The following is a 10,929-nucleotide window of genomic DNA, read 5'->3' on the forward strand; positions in this document are numbered from 1 at the left end:
AAACATGTTAGAATTGACATGATGGTCATATGAACATTTGAAAATTTAATAACACACAAAGATAAATGCTAAGAAGTGCAAAAATATGAGATGACACAATACACAGTGAGTGAAGAACTATAAAAATTATAAAGATTGTTCTAAGGAGAGATGTGGTATTGATCCAGTAATTGCTGAATCTCCTTCAATCTCCATATAACAGGACAGAGAAGTCTCAAATGAAGTCTCCCACCTTTATGTTTACATTTATAATTGTGCAGATAATACCTGCAGTAATAGTAAAAACTTTAATTGAAAATTATGTGAGAAATCTTGGAATTGAGTACTGTAGCCACTCTCTACTTCTGAGAAGGGCTCCTGGACATCAATGTGATGAAAAATCAACTTGCCAGGCACAGCTATTACCAAGCATGCAGGAATCTTTCTGCTAGGGCCACAGGTGGAAGGACTGGACATTTTAATGTATTTCTTAATTCACATGGTGAAGCCTTCTGGCTTATCTGCATGCACACACACACAGAAAAAGTTTTGTTTCTTGTCACAGTGGTACATTCAAGGCAACTTTTCCAGAAACCAGGCAAAAGTTACAATGCAGAGGAAAAGAAAACATACTTCTCTATAAAAACAGGTATAGTATTCCTGTAATAAGATACTGACCTTGGTGAAATGCAATTTCCAGCTTAAAATATATTCCAACCATGTTTCAACTTCTTTCTCCATTTGTTTGGGGGAAAGTCTATGTTTTTTATGAGTATTTTGCTTCCCATGTAGGCTATGCAATTATTTGCTTTGGCAATGCTGTTTAACCTTTATTACAAAGCCAGGTACTCTGCATATCTGGATCTTAAACAGAGTACATTTACATAGTGGCATGAGCTGAAATATTTGATGTACTTGTAAGGGTTAGATCTTTGAAGCCTTCCTTTGCTTTCAGTTCTAGGCTCTGAAACCCAACTCTGGGAGTGATAAATCTGAAAACTTCCTGTCTGAGAAACAAGTGTGCACATGCACCCTAAAGCACTATCAAGCCCTAATCTAAACACAGGTCTCTGTCTCTCTTGTCTTGCAATTGTTATTATTTAATTTAGAGAAAAAAGAAACAAACAAAGAATAAGGAAGAGGCATGAGACATCTGACTGAAGTGTGCTGGAGCCTCAGCACCTCGCAGAACACCAGAAACATCTCACTACTACGCCGTCTCACTGCCCCATCAGTGCCTGTGATTATCCAAAGGGAGGGTGTCAGTGGATGGATCCAAGCACTGCTCGGCGGTGCCAAGCTACAGGACAAGATGCAGTGGGCAAAAACTGATGCACAGGAAGCTTCACCTGATCGTGAGGAGGAGCTTTACTGTGCAGTGACCGAGCACTGGAAGAGATTGCCCAGAGAGGCTGTCGAAGTCTCGCTCGCTGGGATATTCTAGCACGATCCTGTGCCACGTGCCGCTCTGGGATGACCCTGCTCGAACAGTGAGGTTGGACCCGAAGGTCCACTGTGGTCCCTCAGCCTGACCCACTTTGTGAGTCTGACCGGTACGGTCCACATATAAACATCAAGGGTCCTAAGAGAAGCAGGACACATGAGCTCCTGCGGCTGAGGGCGGGATCCGCTGAATTCCCAGGCATTTACAGCATCCCTCGCTCAGCACCTTGGCGGGACAGCAGGCGCTCCCAGCCCTTGCAGAAGCAGGCGGCAGGCGCCCCGGGACACGTGGCGGCAGCGCGGTGCTCCCGGGCCGCCACTCCCGGCAGCGCCTCACCACCCACACAGCGCATGCGCGGCGCTGCACCTCGGGCGGGCGAATTCAAACGCGGCCCTCGCCCCTTCTCCTCGCCGGAGCAGCGGTGGGCTGTGACGTCATTGCACCGCGTCCTCTTTCTTCCCTTCAGTTTCCGGCGCTCGCCCGCGCCGTGAGTGCCGTGGAAAGTTTTCATTTGTGTGGTTTGCGGCGGCGATTCTTCCCCCTTTCCCCCAGGCGCGGGCGGGCAGGGGCTGCCTGAACCCGCTCCGCCGGGCGCGGACCCTCCTCTCCCTTCGCTGTCTCCGCGGGAGGAGCGGCGAGAGGCTTTCAGCGATGGCTTCGGGCGGCTCGGGGGCGGCGACGCAGCGGGTAGCAGAGCTGGAGGAAGAGCTGCGGGGTCTGGCGGAGCAGCTGAGCTGCTGCCAGGTACCTGAGCGCGGGGCCAGGGCTGGCCCGGGCCGCGGGTTCGCGTCTCGCTCCCAGCGGGCAAGGAGGGGGAGCAGGGCCGCTGGTTCCTGGCGCCTCCGAGACGTGAATTAAATCGGGCTTGGGCCCTTGCCCTGGATAAAACCACCTGTCCTGAAGCTGTTATGTTCACTCTTCCAGAAGCCACTGTTCGCTTGAATTGAAATAGTAAGAGTCCCGAGGTACTGCCTTGTGCAACTTCGGATGAAAATGAACAGGCAGAGGGATTTTAGAGAATTTTAAGTCTTGAGGGGACCTTTGGAGGTAATTTCATCTCTCCCCCAACCTTGCATCAGGATTAAATATACCCGAGCTGTTACTGGGAAGGGAGGGCTTTATGACTAATTGTAGGTGTGCTTTCAAAAGTTCCTTCTTTGTCTCTCGCCTTGTGGCCTTCCTTCACAGGTACGCTTCCCTGCTTTTTCCAGTTGGTCGTTCATCGCTGATAGTTAGGTGTACTTATTAAAAGAAATACAAAAAACATTGATAATGTGAGGTCTTGTTCTATAAATCGGCAGAAATTCTTTGCCAAACATGGATTGCACCAAAAGTATATGGCAGGGAGGGAGGTGACACCTGATGCTGTGGGCAGCCAAAACAGTATTTTCCCATGGGATGTGGTCTCGCTAAAGCCATGAAGGCCTGGGCTGGTGGAGCAATCAGAAGAAAGCATCCATCTGAAAGCTGGTAGAGGTTTCCTTCTTCAAGCAGCATTGATACACGTGACAATTGGCGTTGGATTCCTGCCATGGGTAGAATCAAGACTTTTTGAGAAAACATATTGTGTAGGAGATATGTAGAGAAAAGGAGCTGTTGAGTGAAAATCTTGTTTGGAAATGCTGAACAATGCTAAATGTTTAGAGGATATCTTCAATGTCTTGTGAAAGAAGTTAAGGAAACACTATATAGTTTATTATTCCTAGTATGCATATGTGAACTATCAGACAAAATTTGGTGGAGGCAGAAGGAAGCTCTGTGCTCTGCTCGTTTGCTAGTTGAAAATAAATTATGTATTACTAAAACCTTGCAGCAGATAGTGTTTTGAAGAGCATTATATGTACTAGAAACTTTGAAGAAACAGTGCAAATCTGAGTTTTTAATTGTTTTAGTAGTTTGATGTGCCCAAATTGTCGTTAAGCACCTGATTTCTCCTTTAGATTAATTTCAATTATGTGTGCATTTCTACTTGTTTCTTGATGAGCACATTCCACAGGTGTTGAAATCAGCAAATAAAGTATTTTGAATGTATTTATTTTAAGTTTCTTGCATATTATCTTGCCATTCTTGGGTTTTTTATATTTTAGCAGATGAGATAGCTTTCTTTGAGGAAAGCAGGCAAAAAAAGAACAGGAAGCTAGTTACAGCTTTTGAAAACAGAACGCAGTCTGTAATGTCACCAGCTCTAGGTAGAATCCAGTATGCATCATCCTTCTAACAGCAGAGGATACACGTGTTCAGGATATATTTCAGATTATTAATAAAATAAAAAAGAAAGTGAAGCAGCAATCTTTAAGTAGAGATTCTTTGAAAGTACTGCAGTGTAGACATCTACATGCTTTTCCATTTTACTAATCCATCAATACATTTGACAGGTTTAAGCGTGTGTATGTTACCTAAAGGAGGAGGAAGCCTTTGAATACATAAAAGAGGTGATAGCCTCATCAATTAGGCAGGTTTTTCAGTACAGATTTCTCTAAAGTGATTAACTTTGTAAAGAAGTTTTGTGACAATATTCTGAATTTGAATGGGAACGAAAATGGACTAATTTACTAAATGGACTTCAGTAATAATCTTCAAGTGGAAAGTCAACTGATGAAATTATTTGTAGATAGTTAATCCATTTTAATGTTATATTTCATATGAAAACTTTGTGTAAAGACAAGTAATTTGAGAACATATATACATATACATAATGTTAATGTGTTTTTGTAGCATCTTTTCAGTCGAAATATAAAGTTGTTGCTGGCTGGATAATTTCTTTAGTGTAATTTCATTTCATCTACTGTGGTTTGCTTAATTTCCTTTAGATCTAAGAACTTCTTTTGTTTCTGTGTTGTCTTGTTAATCAGCATTGTGAAACCATTTAGGTTAGAATGGAATTCTTGAGAGCATCTATTGCACCCCCACCCGGAACAGATTGCCCGGACAGTGCCCTGTTAAGTTTTGAGTATTTCCGGTCCTGGAGACTGCAACCCCTCAGGACAACCTGTGCAAGTCTATCACAGGAAAAGTGTTTCAGTTTCTGTTAAGATTTTTTTTTCTGTCCTGTGCTTTTGGTTTGGGTTGTGTCTTTCACAGAGTGCCTTAGCAGGCATTTTGGATAGAAAAGTTATGTAAGTACCTTTATAAAAGGTGTTACTGAGAGGGTGTTAGCTTATCATCCAGCAACTGGATAAAATTACCCAAATCCTTTTCCTTTTCCTTCACAGGCTCATAAACTGCACTTCCAAAAACTTCCCAGCTGAAATCTAGTTTAGTAGTTTAAGGATGCACCAGAACTAAAAAATTAGTCTTTAACTATTGGTTGAGATATTAGCCTTTTGGATGTTTTTCCCCAAAGAGAAAAAGACATTTATCAAATGACTAGGGCTAAAGTTTTAATTGGTTCTAAACTGAACAGTTTTAGCAAAAGGTGTATGTATCCAAAAGTGATTTAGCATCTGAATCAATGATGCCGTGTTTCTCTTCTATGCACCTTCTTGGATTTTATACTCACTGTCATATAAACTGCCCTTCTGAAATGAAATCTTTTTCTGGGAACTAGAGCCTGTTGATAAGGGTCTTTTGGCTAAATACGTGGGAGCCTTCTTGGACTAGTGAAGCCCGTGAGTCTTCGTGGAAGTATTGTGCATGCTAGCTTTGCTCTAACCTCAGGTAGTCCAGGCATCTACTTCTGGATATTGTTTATTTTCTGTGGCAGAATGCTGGAGAACTTGACTCTTCTTCTAGTCATCCAGCATGGTGGCTTTTATGTTCAAAACAATGTTCTTATTCTCATTTATTCGTTTTTTTTTTTTTTATGGTAACAACTCCCACAAAGTAAAGCTGCCTACAAGAGTCATATATATTCTTAATACTTCTTTTTGTGTGTGTGTTCCTTTTTTCATTACTTTCTAAGGGTGAGGTTTTACTACTAAGTCTTGACTTCTGCAGCTAAAGTGGGGTAGTACTTAATATTTCCTTTAATACTACTCAAACAATTGTAGGATTGTCAAGAGTAATAAGCAAGATCTTACCCCACAGGAGTGGAGCCTGTTAAAAGCACAGTTTTCTTGCAGTCATTCTGTGCAAATTGACATTGAGATATGATTTTGTGGTAAGAAAGCTAAAGCCAAATTTTGTGGTGAGAAAGCCAAATTAAGAAAATAGTCTAAAACTCTCAGGTTGTCTACTGAGAAGCCTTATATAAAGCTAAGGAGGTCTACCTCTATAGTATGCTTTGGGAAAATTATGATTGTGTCTGTAGTAAGACATTTTGTAATTATTTTTAATTTCAGTGGCATTTCTTTTTTTATTTGAGAATTACTTGAGAAATAAAGTTATGGTTCCTGAAAACAACTGAAAAGAAAACAGAAAATGGTTTTTTATTTTTAAATTTCCTGTTTTCTTTGACACCTTTTTACATTTCTGTAATAGGCTTGACATTATTGGAGGGCAGTGGAGAGACAAAGGTCAAATAGTAAGTCATGTCACATCTTGTGTCTGTTACTTTTGTTAAATGCTGTATTCTATTTCAGAGTTTTATGCTACTGCCTACTACCTCAAAATATCAGTATTTCAGTACCTATGTTCTTATTATTCTCAGGAGTTTTTGTTTTTCTGGGGGTTGAAAAGATCTGGCTTGTGTTTTACCTCCATTTTATTTTCCCTTGTGATTGTGTGTTTTCAGGGGTGGAGCAGATGGATATGCTATTTTTGCAAAACTGATGGCTCCTGGTATAGGAAATTGGTCTGCTTTTGTTTGCTTCTGGTTTTTTCCTTGTGCTTGTTTTGATTTTTTGGGGTTTTTTTTGGCGCTTTTTTTTTGTTTGTTTTTGGTTTTTTTTAGCAAGGGGAATGATTTGTCTCTGGAAGCTCATTCTGCAGGTGGAATTTCTGAACCAAGATTATTTTCTTTAGCTTTATGTGCTTTCTCTTTAGTCTTGTGTATTTCTTTAAAACACCTGTTTGGTCTGTAGATTCATAGCATATTCCTTGGTGTCCTGCAGGGACCCTCTTGTGGTGAAAGACAGTTCATTTGGTGTAAAATAATATGCATTGCTAAATTGATGATTGATGTCCTAGCTCTCAGGTTATTTCTAGAATAGACACTTTCATGGCCCCCTATTCTGCAACTGAAAAGATAGGAATAGTTCTTTCAGGTATTCTGTGATGGGAAACTGCATCAAATCTTTGCTTTGAACAAGACAGAGATTCTGGACTGAATTTTCCATGTTGAGCAGAGTGTCCTAGATTGATGGTAATACAAAAAGTTTGAAGGTGCAGGCACATTATGTTCTGGTTTTACTTATGCTATTGATGATACTCACAGGACAAGTTTATTTTGTTTAGCTTAATTTGATATTTACCATCCTAGGATCTCTCTATTCATCAAAAATGCTGTTTCAAATTCAAACAAGTGTCTTAACAGTTTACTTATTATTGGTTTCAAAAAAACCAAGACACCATCAGTCTTCATTTTACTCATTGCAGCTTTTTGATTTCAAAGGTAATATGGCATATCTTTCTGCTAAAATAATATTGTATTTTCCTTCTCGAGGACTTTCTAACTTCATTGTGCTACCAAAGTTGAACTATTCTTTATCTTTTTTTTCCTTTTCCTGCATAAAAATACATGTATTATTTTTAGGGAGGACTTATTAGTGTTATCTTCTGTAGCTCATGTGCCTTTTCTGTCAGTGATTGTTATAATGCCTAAACTTCCACTGTATTAGCAATTAAGTATGCTATTGCATGGTACTGTGTGCAGCCCTAAAAGTACAGTCTGCCAACTGGCAGAAGTCTGCGGACCATACTGTTTAGCCAAAAACCCATTGAAAACAATGTAGCCATGATGCTATTGATCTATACCTGGTTTTAATACCTCCCTCCTTTATTTACAAGTAAACATGAAAAAACATTAACACACCAAGACATTGTGTTGCTTCATAATAGGTGACTAGATATTGCAGATGCATGTTGATGATCCATATTAGAAATATTTTTAAATCAGTATCTGGGAATTAAAAGTAACAATAAATTTAAAAAGTAAATTAAAGTAAAAAAAGTAAAAATAAATTTAAAACCTCAAAAAAAGCCAGAACACTAAAACATGGTTCTTCCACGGTGATGTATTTTTATGTCAACTTTGTTCTTGTCCATCTAACTTTGTGACCAAAATTGAAATTTTTGAAAACTACCAGTATAAGAATTTGAGTGTGTCAGTATTTCTTCTAGAGAAATAGTTTATATTCATCCTGTTGTTTTGAAATGGAGCAAAGTGTTGAGTTCTTCCATTCATTAAATGCTAATTTCTTTTATTAGTGATTAAGTCAAGACCACATATTTATTGGCGCCAAGGGATGCCAGCTGTTTAGTGCTTTGGGTGGTTTTTTTTGTTATTTTATACTCTTATATTTTGCCATAAGGAGTGTAAATCACACAAGTCTGATTAGTACAGGTGTTGTTAGTAAAGGCCTTACTCTTTTTGTATTATGTATGGAAGTAGTGTTGTTGAATACCTAAGTTTATTTTCTTCTACTTTATTTTACTTCTTGCAAATTTTAGTTAGGTGTAGTGAAGTTTTTTCATATCTGGTATTCCTTTTGGAAAATACTGGATTACAATATAGAAGTAAAACTCAAGACTAACTAAAAGTGAGATTTAAAAACAAAAAAGTATATTTTTGCTCTTCACAAAGTCATTTCCTATTCACAGTATGTCTGTGTGTGAATGTTTCAGATTGGCCCAACATGTCAGTGGGAATTTGAAATTTGGTGTAGAGATTACAGAGTCATAGAATAGCTTGGATTAGAAGGACCTTTAAAGATCATCTAGTCCCACCTCCCTAGCCAAGGATGTCTTTCAGTAGGTCATGTTGCTTAAAACCCTACCCAACAAGTCTTTGAACACTTCAGTGATGGGGGACCTGCAGTCTTCCTCCATTGCCACACCCCCTTGTTGTCTGCTTCCCTTATGTTCAGTCTGAATCTATGCTTAATCCAAATTTAAATATTTTTAAATTGAAAAGGATACGTTTTAAGATTGTTAAACCTTTTTCTGTCACTTGAGACATTGGTAAAGTCTGTCTGTCTTACAAGCGCTTTCTTAGGTATTGAATGGTGGGAATCAGGACCCTTGTATGTATTTTCCAAGCAGCACAAACCAAATTATTTCATCCTTTTTTTACAGGAAAGGTGTGAAAATGCCTCTGATCCGTTTTTTGGCCCTGCTATGGACCTGTTGATATGACCATGTCTTTCTGGTGCTGGGCTCCACAGAGCTGGACACAGTATTCCAGGTAGGGTCTCACAACAGCAGACAAGAGAGGGACAATTGTCTCCTGTGACCTGGCGTGGGCCCAGGATACAGTTGGCTTTCTGGTGTGCAGGTGCATGCTGCTGGCTCATGTTCAGCATTTTGTCCAGCAGTTCATGCTAGTCATTTCCCCTCAACCAATTTATCCCACAGTCTGTATTGATAATGGGCTTTACCAAACCTAGGTGCAAGACCTTTCACTTTGCCTTGTTTCGTATTTGAGATTTTCAAGCCTGTCATTGTCATTCCCTCTGGATGGCATCCTCTCCTACTGGTGTAGAAACTCCATTGCTCAGCTTGGTACTGTTTATATCATGAAGATGTAATTAGGAAGATGTTAAGCAGTACTGGTTTCAGTATAAACCCTGGAGAAACACCACTTATTTCTGTGTGGACACAGAGCAGTTAACTGTAACCCTCTGGAAAGGGACCTAGACTCTTACTCATCTAATAGTGCATCCATCAAACCATTCGTTCTCCATATAAATGGCAAGAATGTTGTGGGGGACTGTATCAAAATCTTTGTGGACATGGAGGTAGGTGGCATGCATAGCCCTTCATTTATCCACTGATGTAATCAGAGGCATGGTTTGCCCTTGGGGAAGTATGTTGCCTATATCTAAGTACCCTCTTGTCACCCATGCTTGTCATAGTGTACTGGTTTGAAAGCAAGCTATTGAGACATTCCAAGTCAGAACTACAGTTTCATAGGAAAATTAAAATACAAGTAATTGTACAGAAACGTTATCAGATTCCGGACACTGGCACTGTGTTAGTCAGGGTGGTGGTAGCAGTCCAGTTAGATGGTGGACGTGGTTCTGTTGAAATGGTGGTCCTGTAGAAGGGAAATAGAAGTCCTGTAGTCTTTCTCTAAAGGTCCAGTGATGGTTATGTAGCTCTTGTCCTCTGGGAATACAGTATGTAGGGCTTCCCATGGTGTTCCAAACCTCGTATTATATCCAGGTAGGAATGCTTGGTTCATTCCCCTGGGTGGAGCATCTCACAATGGGATGATGTTATTTTTGAGTCATGCAATGAGGCCTGATGGCCCATTAGCAGAGATAGCACATGGAGGGAGTTATCAGGGATGAGTCATGGAGGAGATAAGGAGCACTGCCACATCTGTTATAACAGCTTATGGAGATGTAGCAAAATACATACTTTTGGTTACATCCTAAAGTTTAACCTACGACAGGTCCAGAACAACCTGTTTCATGGTTTTACTGGGCAATATGGTAATGCTTGCAGATTGGTGGTTCCCATGATCTTTTTTACTCTTTTTTAAAAAGGACATGAAATTCCCTTTCCTCCAGTCTCGAGGGACTTTGTCTGGCTGCTGTAAGATAGACATGAATGCAAAAAATACGTGTTATGTGAACAACAAACCACTGCTTTTGTCAATAAAGGAAGTTGCGTTTTATATGCAGAGATTAGGATCTTTTAATTTTTCCAAATGCAGTGAGGAGGTCTCCAGAACTCTAGAACACACTTTGATGTTTATGTTTGTCATGTTGTTACAGATTCAACATGGAGGAGAATAACTGCGTGTAGCTGGTCTGGTTTTCCCATTTAACTGTTTTGATTTGGGAAGGAGGTACACTGTTCTTGAAGAATAAGAATCTTGACTTCAGATAGTGTTCTTGTCCTTTGCTGTTATGGAGAGTGCACTGTTTCAAGTATTTGAAGTTTAGCTCGCAGTTTAAAAGGTATGCAAGTATTCTCATATTTGTCACAATTTTTGTCCACAGGATTTGGAAAGTACTACAATGCCATTTCAGGCGCAGTTGAAATAATGGACCCAAATTGCACTTGGTTAGTCGTGATAATACAGAGGGAATATACCTAAATACATGCATATGGTTATATTGGCTGTAAAATAAAATTATTTATGCATTCCTGTATTCTTAAATGGATTAAAAATCACAAATGTATTATGATTTTATTAATCCAGAGCATTACATTTAAACAAAACTAACTCTGAGAGCTGTGCTGAAGGTTTTAAATGATCCTGTACTCTCAAGTGATAGAATTGTAACAATAACTCTGAATTGTGGTGCTTGCAGAAAGCAGTTATGTGACTTGGAAAATTTATGTCCTTCCCAATTCTGTGCATCTTCTGTGTAAATTACTTCTATGACTGCAGTTAGTTTTAATTGAAGTAGTTTCGAAAGTTATAGCTTGAAATGAAAGCTGGCAGATCACTTATC

At 39.7% G+C, this 10,929-nt stretch overlaps 1 long non-coding RNA gene across 1 annotated transcript; it reads left to right on the plus strand.

Moving 5' to 3' along the window:
- Positions 1-1,784: 1,784 nt before the first annotated feature.
- On the plus strand, positions 1,785-10,608 carry LOC135460184 (uncharacterized). Its single transcript, XR_010443179.1, has 3 exons — positions 1,785-2,167; positions 8,597-8,705; positions 10,243-10,608. It is a non-coding gene; the product is annotated as an uncharacterized LOC135460184 (long non-coding RNA).
- Positions 10,609-10,929: the final 321 nt, after the last annotated feature.

This window comes from Zonotrichia leucophrys, chromosome Z (genome assembly GCF_028769735.1).
Source record: "Zonotrichia leucophrys gambelii isolate GWCS_2022_RI chromosome Z, RI_Zleu_2.0, whole genome shotgun sequence".
NCBI lineage: Eukaryota > Metazoa > Chordata > Aves > Passeriformes > Passerellidae > Zonotrichia > Zonotrichia leucophrys.